Source organism: Schistocerca serialis, chromosome 9, assembly GCF_023864345.2.
Source record: "Schistocerca serialis cubense isolate TAMUIC-IGC-003099 chromosome 9, iqSchSeri2.2, whole genome shotgun sequence".
NCBI lineage: Eukaryota > Metazoa > Arthropoda > Insecta > Orthoptera > Acrididae > Schistocerca > Schistocerca serialis.
Window position 1 is genome coordinate 490,475,992 of NC_064646.1, and position 15,915 is coordinate 490,491,906.

At 42.9% G+C, this 15,915-nt stretch overlaps 1 protein-coding gene across 1 annotated transcript in view; it reads right to left on the reverse strand.

Moving 5' to 3' along the window:
• The window catches only part of LOC126418523 (uncharacterized), a 202,846-nt gene that overhangs the window by 64,118 nt on the left and 122,813 nt on the right, over positions 1 to 15,915 (reverse strand). The window lies entirely within an intron of this gene.

A 15,915-nucleotide genomic window follows, 5' to 3' on the forward strand; every position in this document is an offset into this window, starting at 1 on the left:
AGTTTAACGTACCCCATTTAAGAGATCGTACGCGCAGGAGAATCGTACAAACGTACATATCATCGTTTGACCATGGCAAAGACTCCCGTCTGGACAACATAGTAGTAAGCATCCCTGGCGCAGAGATACAACTGATAACTGAAAGAGTTGAAAACAAATAAGCCGTCATGTCAAGACGGAATCCCAGTTCGATTTTACGAAGAGAACTCTGTTGCCCTGGCCGCTTACTTAGCTTGCACTTATCGCAAATCTCTCGCCGAGCGCGATGTCCCGAGCGAATGAAAAAAAAAATGCAGGTGACTCTGCTGTGTATACGAAGCGTAAAAGAACAATGGTTCAAATGGCTCTGAGGACTATGGGACTTGACATCTGATGTCATCACTCCCCTGGAACTAACCTAAGTACATCACACACATCCATGCCCGAGGCAGGAGTGGAACCTGCGACCGTAGTGGTCGCGCGGTTCCAGACTGAAGTGCCTAGAACCGCACGGGCACAAAGGCCAGCCGTAAAAGAACAGACCAGAAAAAATATTCTGATTTAGAATATGATAAATTTCCTAGAGACGGAAAAGCTCATGTTCACGAATCACCAAAGATTTAGAAAGCATCGCTTGCGTGAACATCAACTTGTCCTTTTCTCACATGATATGCTGCGAACTATGGATGAAGGGAAATAAGCACATTCCATATTTCTAGATTTCCGAAAAGCATTTGGTACGGTACTCCACTACAGACTGTTAACGTAGGTACGAGGATACAGAACAGGTTGCCAGACATGTGAGTGTCTGGAAGACTTCTTAAGTAACAGAACGCAGTATGCTGTCATCGATGGCCAGTGCTTTCAGCGACGAGGGTGTCGTCACGGGTGTCCAAACGAAGTGCGACAGGACTGCTGTTCATTTTCTACACACATGGCGGAGAGGGTGGGCAGCGATCTGCGCTTGTTTGCTGATGATGCTGTAGTGTGCGGTGACTGGAGAAGGATACGAGACGACTTACACAAAATGTATAGTTGGTGTGATGAATGGCAGGAAGCTCTAAATGTAGAAATCTGTAAGTTGATGCGGATGAGCAGGAAAAAACTAACGGGCAATGACCGGATAAAGCATTAGTAGTGTTCCGCTTGACACAGCCACGTCGTTTAAATATCTGCCCAGAAATTGCAAAGCGATTTCAAATGGAACACGCATGTGAGGATTGCACTGCAGAAGGCGAATGGTCCAACTCGATTTATTGGGATAATTTTAGGCAGGAGTGGTTCAGCTTTAAAGGAGACCGCATACAAGACGCTAGTGCGACCTATTCTTGGGCACTGCTCCAGTGTTTGGGACAAGCACCAGGTCGGATTAGAAGAAGACATGCAAGCAATTCAGAGGCGGACTACCAGATTTGTAGGGTCGAACAACACTCAGGTGTTATGAAGATGTTTCGGGAACTCAGATGGAAATCCCTGGAGGACACACGACGTCCTTTCCGAGGAACACTATTGAGAAATTTAGGGAACCGGCTTTTGGTGCTGACTGCGCTGCGATCCTACTGGTGCTATCATACATTTCGCGTCGGGAACACGAAGATGAGATATCAGAAATTAGGCATCATACGGAGGATACAGACAGCCGGTCTTCCCTCACTGTCTCTCCGAGTAGAAAAACGGGAAAGGAATCGAGTAGTAGTGGTATAGGGAACACTCTGCCACACACCGTACGCTGACTTGTGGCGTATGTAGATGTGTCAGCAGTCATTTACTTTGGTATTCAGGTCTGTGCTGAACTCTCTCAAAAGAAGCTGATAGAAATTGACTACTGATATGAGATCATAATACATAAAGTTCATGACCTCCCCATGAACCATGGACCTTGCCGTTGGTGGGGAGGCTTGCGTACCTCAGCGATACAGATAGCCGTACCGTAGGTGCAACCACAACGGAGGGGTAACTGTTGAGAGGCCAGACAAACGTGTGGTTCCTGAAGAGGGGCAGCAGCCTTTTCAGTACTTGCAGCGGCAACAGTCTGGATGATTGACTGATCTGGCCTTGTAACACTAACCAAAACGGTCTTGCTGCGCTAGTACTGTGAACGGCTGAAAGCAAGGGGAAGCCGTAATTTTTCCCGAGGGCATGCAGCTTTATTGTAAGGTTACATATAATAATTCCAATCGCAAAGAAATAGGTGTTTACAGGTGTGAAAATTATCGAACTATCACTTTAACAAGTCTGATTGCAAAATACGAACACGAATTCCTTACAAAAGAATGGAAAGACTGGTAGAAGCCGACGTCGGGGAAGATCAGTTTAGATTCCATAGAAATGTTGGAACACGCGATGCAATACTGACCCTATGAGTTATCTTAGAAGACAGATTAACGAATGACGAAACTACGTTTCTAGCATTTGTAGGTTTAGAGAAAGCTTTTGACAATGTTGACTGTAATACTCTCTTTGGAATCTTTGGAATTCTGAAGGGGAACAGTGGTTGAGAAGGGAGTGAGACAGGGTTGTAGCCTATCCCCGATGTTATTCAATCTGTATATTGAGCAAGCAGTGAAGGAAACGAAAGAAAAATTTGGAGTTGGAATTAAAATCCAGGGAAAAGAAATAAAAACATTGAGGTTTGCCGATGACATTGTAATTCTGTCAGAGACAGCAAAGGACTTGGAAGAGCAGTTGAACGGAATAGACACTGTCTTGAAAGTAGGATATAAGATGAACGTCAACAACAACAAAAAGAGAATAATGGCTCAAATGGCTCTGAGCAGAATGGGACTCAACTGCTGAGGTCATTAGTCCCCTAGAACTTAGAACTAGTTAAACCTAACTAACCTAAGGACATCACAAACATCCATGCCCGAGGCAGAATTCGAACCTGCGACCGTAGCGGTCTTGCAGTTCCAGACTGCAGCGCCTTTAACCGAGAGAATAATGGAATGTAGTCGAATTAAGTCGCGTGATGCTGAGGGAATTAGGAAATGAGAATGTTTTGCTATTGGGGCAGCAAAATAACTTCTGATGGTCGAAGTAGAGAGGAGACAAAATGTAGACTGTCTATGCCAAGGAAAGCATTTTTGAAGAAGAAAAATTTGTTAACATCAAGTATAGATGGAGGTATCACTCCCTTCTCAACCACTGCTCCCCTTCAGAATTTCAAAGAGAGTATTCCAGTCAACATTGTCGAAAGCTTTCTCTAAGCCTTTCTTGAAAGTATTTGTATCGAGCGTGGTCATGTATGGAAGTGAAACATGGACAAAAACAGTCTAGACAAGAAGATAGTAGAAGATTTCGAAATGTGATGCTACAGAAGAATGTTGAGGATTAGGTGGGTAAATCACGTAACTGATGAGGAAGTAGTGAACAGAGTTGGAGAGAAGAGAAATTTGTTGCAGAAATTGACTAGAAGAAGGGATCGGTTGGTAGCACATGTTCTGAGGCATCAAGGGATCACCAATTTAGTACTGGAGGGCAGCATTAAGGGTAATAATCGTAGACGGAGACAAAGAGATGAATACACTAAGCAAATTCAGAAGGATGTCAGTTGCAGTAGTTACTGGGAGATGAAGAGGGTTGCCCAGGATAGAGTAGCATGGAGAGCTGCATCAAACCAATCTCTGGACTGAAGACCACAACAACAACAACAAAGCTAATGAGCATATTCTTAAGTTCGGATGTAACAAATTTTCTTCACACAGAAATTTTCTTCATCCGGAAATCAGCATGGATTTAGAAAGCGTCGCTCGTGCGAAACTCAGCTTGCCCTTTTCTCACAGGGCATACTGCGAACTATGGATGGAGAGCAACTGACACTACGGTCGCAGGTTCGAATCCTGCCTCGGGCATGGATGTGTGTGATGTCCTTAGGTTAGTTGGGTTTAACTAGTTCTAAGTTCTAGGGGACTGATGACCACAGATGTTAAGTCCCATAGTGCTCAGAGCCATCTGAACCATTTGAAGCAACTGACAGGTGTCAGACTGCAAATTGTTAACGAAGGTCCGAGCATAAGGAAGAGGCTTCCATATATGTGAGTGGCTGAAGATCTTGTATTAACAGAACCCAGTACGTCGTTCTGAACGGCGAGTGGTCGTCAGCAGAGCCACCGGAAACTGTGACACGCCGAGTGAATGGCAGTCTGCGGCTGTCTGCTGGTGACTCTGTGGTGCGCGGGAAGGTGTCGTACAAGCAAATCACATGACACTTAGATTTTTGTAATAGTACTTATGGTACGTGAAATTCATAGCTCAGACATCAATTACCCAAACCAGATCGATGCAGCTCTCAAATATTCTCGAGAAAATCGCCTTTGAGGTTTTGCGAACGTCGTAGACACCCTAAATCAAGCTCAACTTATCGAAAGGTGGCTCTGCGGTAGAATGCATTCCTGCCCCGTGGGCGGGCTTGGTTTGTTTCCCGGTCGATGCTTATCTTCAAACAATGGTACATGTCGAAACTTCCTGGCAGGTTAAAACTGTGTGCCGGACCGAGACTCTAACTCGGGACCTTTGCCTTTCGCGGGCAAGTGGTCTACCGACTGAGCTACCCAAGCACGACTCACGACCCGTCCTCACAGCTTCAATTCTGCCAATACCTCGTCTCCTACCTTCCAAACTTCACAGAAGAAGCACTTGACTGCGAAAGGCAAGGGTCCCGAGTTCGAGTCTCAGTCCGGCAGACAGTTTTAATCTGCCAGGAAGTTTCATATCAGCGCACACTCCGCTGCAAAGTGAAAATCTCATTCTTGAAATTGTACATGTTCTATCATTTCCGTAAAGCGAACACACACGAATATCAAAGAATGTAATTTGTAATGATTTTAATCTAAATAAACCTACATTAACAATATTTTATAACTGATCGGTAATTAAGAATTTATGTTTCCAATGACAACGGTATTTTTGTGTGTGATAAATAACTGTAAATAAGACGACGTGGATTTTGCAATAAAGTTACAATTACATATGACTTCATTAGCATAAAATAGATGAATTTTATCTTTAAGTAATGTAGGTATACGAATTCAATCTGAAAAGGAAAAAGATGAGAAAAATAATGAACAAAACGAGGCTCGAACCAGTGACGAAGTGCTTACCAGTCTCGAGTGCTACCGATTTTTTTTTTTTTTTTTTTTTTTACCTTTATGTATTTTACGCTTCACCGAGAGTTGTCGTAGAACACCTTTGTTTAAAAATATTCACTGGGAAGGTATCGAACCCAGATCGCTTATAAGACGGCCGAGCGTTCTTCGGCAGAGCCACGGAACCCGCCGAAAATCTGTGCTTCATTTATGGTATTAAAGACGCTTGCAAAACTTTAAAGTCGATTTTCTCGATAATTTTTGAGAGATGTATCAAACTGCTTAGGGAAATTGAAATTTGAGGCATGAACTTGAAGTACCATAAACAGGAAAAATTACAAAAATCCGACCGCAGTGGGGTCTGATTGTCAGACACAATTTATGTTTGTTGAGATTAATGACATCTTGCTCTAACTGTAGAAAACTGTAACTTAAATCAGTTGAGTTCTTTCTCTCACTGGTGCCTTTATCCCGCAGTTTTCTCTGGGCCGGCATTGTTACAATCGGTTTTTGGCATGGGGTGGCCGAATGCCCTTCCTGCCGTCACCCCATACCACCCCAGGGCGGAATCTGTGTACCCCAGCTGTCTGCATCTACTGTAAACCATGAAATAGTGTGAACGCATTGCAGACATCTGCGAGTCGTGTAACTGAGGCGGGATGTGGGGACCAGCCCGGTATTCACATAGTGGGTTGTGGAAAACCGCCTGAAAACCAGATCTAGGATGGCCGGCACACCGACCCACTTCGTTAATGCGCTGTGCGGATTCAATCTGGGGCCGGCGCGGCTTCCGGAGGCGCTCTCGGGTCTTAATGCAGTTGAGTAAGAAAAAATAATCCTTTAGCGTTCGAATACAGTATTAGTGTTGTGCTGAAATGTCATGATTAACTTTGCAAAGAGATATGAAACGGGAGATGCACGTCATATTGGTAGCAGAGAAAGCGAATGTATGATTTGGGTTTATTGGGAGACTTTCAGGAAAGTGTAGCTCGTCTAAAACGCCACCACTGGTGCGACCCGTTCTTCAGTACTGCTCAAGTGTTTGTGACCCCCACCAGGTCAGATTGAAGGAAGACACTGAATCAGTTCAGAGGTCTGTCGATAGATTTATTACAGGTAGGTTCGAACTTGCTTCGTGAAATAAAATAGGAATACCTGGAGGAATGATGCCGTCTTTCTCGAGAAACGCTATTGAGAAAGTTTTTGAAACTAGGGGTAGAATGCTGCCGGCTGGAGTGGCCGAGAGGTTCTAGGCGCTACAGTCTGGAACCGCGCGACCGTACGGTCACAGGTTCGAATCCTGCCTCGGGCATGGATGTTTGTGATGTCCTTAGGTTAGTTAGGTTTAAGTAGTTCTAAGTTCTAGGGGACTGATGACCTCAGCAGTTAAGTCCCATAGTGCTCAGAGCCATTTGAGCCATTTGGTTGAATGCTGGACGATTGAACTACTGCCAGCGTACATTTCAGGTAACGTCCGTGAGGAAAAAGAGGAAAAAGGACTAGTACGGAGGCATATAGACAGTCGTTATTCCATCGTTCCATTTACGACGGCAACAGTAAAGGTAATCATCGCAATAAGCGGTTCAGGGTACCTCCCGTCATGCACCATAAGCTGGCTTGCGGAGTATGTGCATACATGTTAATATAGATGTAGACAAAAATATCACAAGTTAACTTGATTTTTTTATTTTCTATCACTAACGACTTGTGACGCCATATTCGGAAGAAAGCCTTCAGTTACGAATAAACTATTTGTTGCAGAGAAGGGTGTAAGTAGGATAATGTGTGGTGTCCACTAAGTATTTGGGTGTGCTCACAGCAGCCTCACAGTACGCTTTTGCTGCCATATCAGTGTCACTTAGAAAACGAAGGCAATGTTCAAATAAGCGCACCACTCAAAATATTATTCACGCATTTAAGAGAGCGCACTAGGAACTCAGGATCGCTACAGACGGCGTGGTCTAGGGGTAGCGCCTTTGATTCATAACCAAAACGTTCTCTGTCCTGTGTTCGATCCCAGCTGCTGCCTAAATTTTGATAAATAATCAGCATTGGCAGCCGAAGACTTCCGGCATAAGAAGTCAGCCTCATTCTGCCAACGGCCTTGTCAAAGAGGGCGGAGGAGCAGATAGAGGTTCAGGGCACTGTCTTGTCCTAGGGGTGGGAAATTGCCCCTAAAGGCGGGAGAATCAGCAATGATCAACGACATGAAGATGCAGAAGGCAATGGAAACCACTGCATTAAAGACAGGTAACGTGTATCCACAGGACATGTGGCCTGTAATTGAAGAAGTCTCATGATGATCTCTCCATTGGCAAAAGATTCCGTAATAGTCCCCCATTCGGATCTCCGGGAGGGGACTGCCAATGGGGAGGTTACCATGAGAAAAAGACTGAATAATCAACGAAAGGATAACGTTCTGCGAGACGGGGCGTGGAATGTCAGAAGCTTGAACGTGGTAGGGAAACTAAAAAATCTGAAAAGGGAAATGCAAAGGCTCAATCTAGATATAGTAGGGGTCAGCGAAGTGAAGTGCAAGGAAGACCAGGATTTCTGGTCAGATGAGTATCGGGTAATATCAACAGCAGCAGAAAATGGTATAACAGGTGTAGGATTCGTTATGAATAGGAAGGTAGGGCAGAGGGTGTGTTACTGTGAACAGTTCAATGACCGGGTTGTTCTAATCAGAATCGACAGCAGACCAACACCGACAACGATAGTTCAGGTATACATGCCGACGTCGCAAGCTGAAGATGAACAAATAGAGAAAGTGGATGAGGATATTGAAAGGGTAATGCAGTATGTAAAGGGCGACTGGAATGCAGTTGCAGGGGAAGGAGTAGAAGAAAAGGTTACTGGAGAATATGGGCTTGGGACAAGGAATGAAAGAGGAGAAAGACTAACTTTCTGTAACAAGTTTCAGCTAGTAATAGCGAATACCCTGTTCAAGAATCACAAGAGGATTAGGTATACTTGGAAAAGGCCGGGAGATACAGAAGATTTCAATTACATTACATCATGGTCAGACAGAAATTCCGAAATCAGATACTGGATTGTAAGGCGTACCCAGGAGCAGATATAGACTCAGTTCACAATATAGTATTGATGAAGAGTAGGCTGAAGTTCAAGACATTAATCAGGAAGAATCAATACGCAAAGAAGTGGGATACGGAAGTACTAAGGAATGACGAGATACGTTTGAAGTTCTCTAACGCTATAGATACAGCAATAAGGAATAGCGCAGTAGGTAGAACAGTTGAAGAGGAATGGACATCTCTAAAAAGGGCCATCACAGAAGTTGGGAAGGAAAACATAGGTACAAAGAAGGTAGCTGCGAAGAAACCATGGGTTACAGAAGAAATACTTCAGTTGATTGATGAAAGGAGGAAGTACAAACATGTTCCGGGAAAATCAGGAATACAGAAATACAAGTCGCTGAGGAATGAAATAAATAGGAAGTGCAGGGAAGCTAAGACGAAATGGCTGCAGTAAAAATGTGAAGACATCGAAAAAGAAATGATTGTCGGCAGGACAAATTCAGCTCACAGGAAAGTCAAAACAACCTTCGGTGACACTAAATGCAAGGGCGATAACATTAAGAGTGCAACGGGAATTACACTGTTAAATGCAGAGGACTGAGATGATAGATGGAAAGAATACATTGAAAGCCTCTATGACGGGGAAGATTTGTTTGATGTTATAGCAGAAGAAACAGGAGTCGATTTAGAAGAGAGAGGGGTTCCAGTATTAGAATCGGAATTTAAAAGAGCTTTGGAGGACTTACGGTCAAATAAGGCAGAAGGGATAGATAACATTCCATCAGTATCTCTAAAATCATTGGTGGAAGTGGCAACAAAACGACTATTCACGTTGGTGTGTAGCATATATGAGTCTGGCGATATACCATCTGGCTTTCGGAAAAGCATCATCCACACAATTCCGAAGACGGCAAGAGCTGACAAGTGCGAGAATTATCGCACAGTCAGCTTAACAGCTCATGCATCGAAGCTGCTTACAAGAATAATATACAGAAGAATGGAAAAGAAAATTGAGAATGCGCTAGGTGACGATCTGTTTTAGGAAAAGTAAAGGGACGAGAGAGGCAATTCTGACGTTACGGCTAATAATGGAAGCAAGGCTAAAGAAAAATCAAGACACTTTCATAGGATTTGTCGACCTGGAAAAAGCGTTCGACAATACAAAGTGGTGCAAGCTGTTCGAGATTCTGAAAAAAGTAGGGGTAAGCTATAGGGAGAGACGGGTCATATACAATATGTACAACAACCAAGAGGGAATAATAAGAGTGGACGATCAAGAACGAAGTGCTCGTATTAAGAAGGGTGTAAGACAATGCTGTAGCCTTTCGCCCCTACTCTTCAATCTGTACATCGAGGAAGCAATGATGGAAATAAAAGAAAGGTTCAGGAGTGGAATTAAAATACAAGGTGAAAGGATATCAATGATACGATTCACTGATGACATTGCTATCCTGAGTGAAAGTGAAGAAGAATTAAATGATGTGCTGAACGGAATGAACAGTCTAATGAGTACACGGTATGGTTTGAGAGTAAATCGGAGAAAGACGAAGGTAATGAGAAGTAGTAGAAATGAGAACAGCGAGAAACTTAACATCAGGATTGATGGTCACGAAGTCGATGAAATTAAGGAATTCTGCTACCTAGGCAGTAAAATAACCAATGACGGACGGAGCAAGGAGGACATCAAAAGCAGACTCGCTATGGCAAAAAAGGCATTTCTGGCCAAGAGAAGTCTACTAATATGAAATACCGGCCTTAATTTGAGGAAGAAATTTCTGAGAATGTACGTTTGGAGTACAGCATTGTATGGTAGTGAAACATGGACTGTGGGAAAACTGGAACAGAAGAGATTCGAAGCATTTGAGATGTGGTGCTATAGACGAATGTTGAAAATCAGCTGGACTGATAAGGTAAGGAATGAGGAGGTTCTACGCAGAATCGGAGAGGAAAGGAATATGTGGAAAACACTGATAAGGAGAAGGGACAGGATGATAGGACATCTGGTAAGACATGAGGGAATGACTTCCATGGTACTGGAGGGAGCTGTAGAGGGCAAAAACTGTAGAGGAAGACAGAGATTGGAATACATCAAGCAAATAATTGAGGACGTAGGTTGCAAGTGCTACTCTGAGGTGAAGAGGTTAGCACAGGAAAGGAATTCGTGGCGGGCCGCATCAAAGCAGTCAGTAGACTGATGACCTAAAAAAGAAAAAAAAAGGAAGATGGCGTAGAACCACCACTGGACGTCACTCCCGTAATTAAAGGTTCCCCCCTTTTCTCCAAATGAGTAACTGCGTCAAGTACGCGCAGTAAAAATAGTATATAACTTTCTGAAAATCTGTCTTCTGTGAAAGACAGCGATATGTGAAACTTGTTATTATTATCTGTTGTAAGAACAAAGATGTTAATGGCTATGAAATGTAATGGACCGGTGTAAAAAAAGCTGTCTTGCTACTAAGTCCCGTAGGCGATTAGATCTTGTTTGGAATAAGGTGTTTCTTGATCGATGTAGCTAAGCTGAATTATTAAATGCGAATCTGATGTGTGTGTGTGTACACTGACCATCATTAAAAGCATTAAAGGTATTTTGTTGTGTTAAGATCACGTCTTATGAAGGACCTGTTTCCTTAAAGCGTTTATTACCGATTCTATCAAGAGCTGCAGTATTTACATTAGGCGAATAGTTTCGTTCATTTTCAAGCCTGGCCTACTGAGGCCGTCCAGACAGCGCCTGATCCTAATAATAAACATCAAAGTGGCAACACATGACTCATAAATATCTGCAGAATGAACGCCAAAATCCACAAGTGCCTCTTACCAAGTCAAAAACAAACAAGTCAATCAGCTTGAATTTGAGTTGTTAAGAGGCATGTGTGGTTTGTAGTACTCATTCTGCAAACATTTATAATGCATGACTTGCCACTTTGACGTTTATTATTAAGATAAGGCACTGCCACTAGGCCCTGTCAGTAGGCTAGATTGAAAATGAACCTCTAAGGTTCGAAACTAGTCACGTAACATACATGCTGCAATTGACAGAATCGTTAGTAAATGCTTTAAGAATTTAATAAAGTTGCTAGTTCCCTGTCAACAAAATGCTGAAACTGAAGAACCTCTTTCATTTTAGATAAAAAGAAAAGTTAAATTTTATTCGATTCAAGTGAGATAATTGAATAATGAAATTTTTCCTTTGGTTTACGATTATGCCAAAAGCTAGTTTCTGCGTAGTTACTATTTGCACATCACATTCATTAGAAGCTGCAATCACTTATTTTTCTCCAAGTCCGATAACTTTTCTGATTGCGATATTCCGAAAGGAAACTTCACTTAATTTGACGGCCAGTAAATTATCAAACGAATTGATTCAGATAACTGTGACCATACATATTTTACAGTTTTAAAGTAAATGAAAGTTAATAGCATTATTATCATCCTTGACTTTTACGAAAGTAAATGAGACTAAACCAAAGACATAATTTGGTCCCAATTTCCTTATAGCGTTACAGGGTAAGAACAGAATTCGAGTAAATAATTTTATTTGATCCATTATAAATGGTTTTTGAGTCTGTAATGTTATCTCTGTGAACTACCTGTAAGAAGATCTTTGTAATAGTTTTGTTTATATAAGATATTTTCGATGCGTAAAGTGTACAACAAGTTGTGTGTGATGTTAAGTGTGTGTGAGACTCTACACAAATGGACCATTAGAAAACTGTAAGTACAAATTGTTCTAAATGTTAGCCACTAACCTCACAAAAAGAACTGATACCCAATTAAAAATCGCGTTTCTTATGTATTACAGTAAAAGTCAACAAAATGAAGCAGACTCACACACACTGACAACATCAAAAGAAATGGCTTAATACACACCAAAAAAACGCACTTGAAATTGGGAATTATTCCTTGAAACGCGTCGTGCGAATAGTAAAATAAAGAAAAATCGTGACTGGCAAGAGAAGATTTATTTATCTATAAACAAACCTATTAAATAATTTTACGTAACTTTTGACGCTCTCGATTATGAGATTCAGCATACAAAGTCAATTTGTTGTAGTCACAGGTTGTTATACGGTAACGTGTTTCTCCAAAGTAGTCCTAGGTCACGACAGTGTAGTGCTGTCTGCCAGTCGGTTGAGTGCAATCAGTTCAGTAAAGGTGGATCAGTGTGGAGACTTGACGGCATGAAAGAAAAGAGACATGGTATATGGACGTGTCCAGGAACACGCCGTGAAAGAAGAAGCCCGATTTGTCGATGTATCATCGCTGGTTGTCCAACGTGTCTACAAGCAACGTTGTACCCGTTGTACCAATCACAGCCGCGTAACGCGGCGTAAGAACAGCGGTAAAGAAGAAAAAAAGAAAGAAAAAAAACACTCACCGAAGGAGGCGGGCAGCGGCGCTCTCGCCCTGTCATCGGTAATCGGTTTCAGACCGTACACGAATTGCCGCTATCAGTGAATGCAGGTCTACCTCCCAATTTAAGAGGGAACAATGTGAAGGAAACTGCCCGCTGTGGACATTTGGAGTACGGTACCGCGCAAAAGACCATTATTCACAGCGGCACTTCAAACTGAACGTCATCGTGAGAGCAGAAACAACAAATTGGATGAAACTTTAAACATGGCTGCATTGTCAGCGACCATTAAAAGGTAAAATTGAAACAATTATAGCCCTCGGTCGTGAAAATGAAGTCTTTTTGATCTAGGTTTCTTAGAAGTGGCAGAAAACTAGGTCAAAAACATTTCATTTTCGGGAGCGAGGGCTGTAATTGTTTCAATTTTAAATTGGATGGAGCTGAATACAGGCGTCTACCTCGGTCCGATGCGTCGCTATTTTCCCTCTGTTCAAATGACGTGTCGAGCGCACCGACGGCCCAGAAAAGCGTTCAACCCACTGTACGTTAATGGTACGAATCTGCTTAGGTGGTGTTTTTTTCTGTGGTGACAGACGTACTCGTCGAGGTTGCTGTGAACATGAACCAAGTTGTCGATTCCATCTTCGATAACCAGCTGTTGCTCTGTCTTCCGCACTTTCACGGAGAATATGCTGTGGACACTGCCAACTTAACAAGACTACAAAGATGCAAGCATATCTCCCTGTCTAACAAACACTCAGGAAGGCGATCGCATCTGGACTGGTGCACTGAAGCTCCTGATCTCATTCCCAAAGAAAATGTTCGAGGCTGACTGGAACGACAAGTGAAATGCAGCAATCGGCGTCCCCGCAATTTCGTAACTCTACGGAATCTTACCATCATTGAAAGGATTCAGCTGAGTGTTGTATACCTGAAGAAACTAGTGGGCTCTCTTCCTCGCCGAGTTCAGGACATTAATGATCCTAGGTACGGTGTTGCACAGTATAAGCGTGACGTCTTCTGCTGATGACTAATTTTTTGTCTGGTACACTAGTAAGCAAATTGACTTAAACTATGCATCATTTAGCTTTAGTGTGACGCAGTAAGGACTAAGTTACACTACTGGCCATTAAAATTGCTACACCACGAAGATGACGTGCTACAGACGCGAAATTTAACTGACAGGAAAAAGATGCTGTGACATGCAAATGATTAGCTTTTCAGAGCATTCACACAAGGCTGGCGCCGGTGGCGACACCTACAACGTGCTGACATGAGGAAAGTTTCCAACCGATTTCTCATACACAAACAGCAGTTGACCGGCGTTGCCTGGTGAAACGTTGTTCTGATGCCTCGTGTAATGAGGATAAATGTGTACCATCACGTTTCCGACTTTGATAAAAGTCGGATTGTCGCCTATCGCGTGTGCGGTTTATCGTATCGCGACATTGCTGCTCGCGTTGGTCGACATCCAATGACTGTTAGCAGAATATGGAATCGGTGGGTTCAGGAGAGTAATACGGAACGCCGTGCTGGATCCCAACGGTCTCGTATCAATAGCAGACGAGATGACAGGCGTCGTATCCGCATGGCTGGACGTTTCCAAGACAACAAATATCTGCACGAACAGATCGACGACGTTTGCAGCAGCATGGACTATCAGCTCGGAGACCATGACTGCGGTTACCCTTGACGCTGCATCACAGACAGGAGCGCCTGTAATGCTTCGTAGACTTTTTCTTTTTTTTTTTTTTTTGTCATCAGTATTCTGACTCGTTTGATGCGGCCCGCCAGGAATTCCTCTCCTGTGCTAAACTCTTCGTCTCAGAGTAGTACTTGTAACCTACCTCCTCAATTATTTGCTGGATGTATTCCAATCTCGGTCTTCCTCTACAGTTTTTGCCATCTACAAATGGCTCTGAGCACTATGGGACTTAACTTCTGAGGTCATCAGTCCCCTAGAACTTAGAACTACTTAAACCTAACTAACCTAAGGACATCACGCACATCCATACCCGAGGCAGGATTCGAACCTGCGGCCGTAGCGGTCGCGTGGTTCCAGACTGTAGCGCTTAGAACCGCTCGGCCACCCCGGCCGGCCTGCCATCTACAGCTCCCTCTAGTACTATGGAAGTCATTCCCTCATGTCTTAACAGGTCCTATCATCCTGTCCCTTCTCTTTGTCAGTGTTCTCCACATATTCCTTTCCTCTCCGATTCTGCGCAGAACCTCGTCATTCCTTACCTTATCAGTCCACTTAATTTTCAACATTCGCCTCTAGCACTACGTCTCAAATGCGTCGATTCTCTTGTGTTCCGGTTTTTCCACTGTCCGTGTTTCACTACTCCAGACGTACATTCTCAGAAATTTCTTCCTCAAATTATGGCCGCTATTTGAGATTAGTGGACTTCTCTTGGCCAGGAATGCCCTTTTTGCCAGTTCTAGTCTGCTTTTGATGTCCTCCTTGCTCCGTCCGTCATTGGTTATTTTACTGCCTAGGTAGGAGAATTCCTTAACTTCACCTAGTTCGTGACCATCAAACCTGATGTTAAATTTCTCGCTGCTCTCATTTCTGCTACTTCTCATACCTTCGTTTTTCGTCGATTTACTCTCAATCCATACTCTGCACTCATCAGAGTGTACATTCCGTCCAACAGATCATGTAATTCTTCTTCACTTTCACTCAAGATAGCAATGTCATCAGCTAATCGTATCATTGATATCCTTTCACCTTGTATTTTAAGTCCACTCCTGAACCTTTTGTTTTATTTCCATCATTGCTTCCTCGATGTACAGATTGAAGAGTAGGGGCAAAAGGCTACAGCATTGTCTTACACCCTTCTTAATACGAGCACTTTGTTCTTGATCGTCCACTCTTATTATTCCCTCTTGGTTGTTGTACATATTGTATATGACCCGTCTCTCCCTATAACTTACCCCTACTTTTTTCAGAATCTCGAACATCTTGCACCATTTTACATTTTCGAACGCTTTTTCCGGGTCGACAAATCCTATGAAGGTATCTTGATCTTTCTTTAGTCTTGCTTCCATTTTTAACAGCAACGTCAGAATTGCCTTTCCCGTGCTTTTACCTTTCGTAAAGCCAATCTGATCGACATCTAGCGCATCCTCAAATTCCTTTTCCATCCTTCTGTATATTATTCCTGTAAGAAACTTGGATGCATGAGCTGTTAAGCTGATTGTGCGATAATTCTCACACGTGTCAGCTCTTGCCGTCTTCGGAATTGTGTGCATGATGCATTTCCGAAAGTCACATGGTATATCGCCAGACTCATATATTCTACACAATACCGTGAATAGTCGTTTTTTTGAAACTTCCTCCAATGATTTTAGAAATTCTGATTGAATGTTATTCATCGGCTCGGCCTCATTTGATCTTGAGTCCCCCAAAACTCTCTTAAATTCTGATTCTAATACTGGATCCCCTATCTCTTCTAAA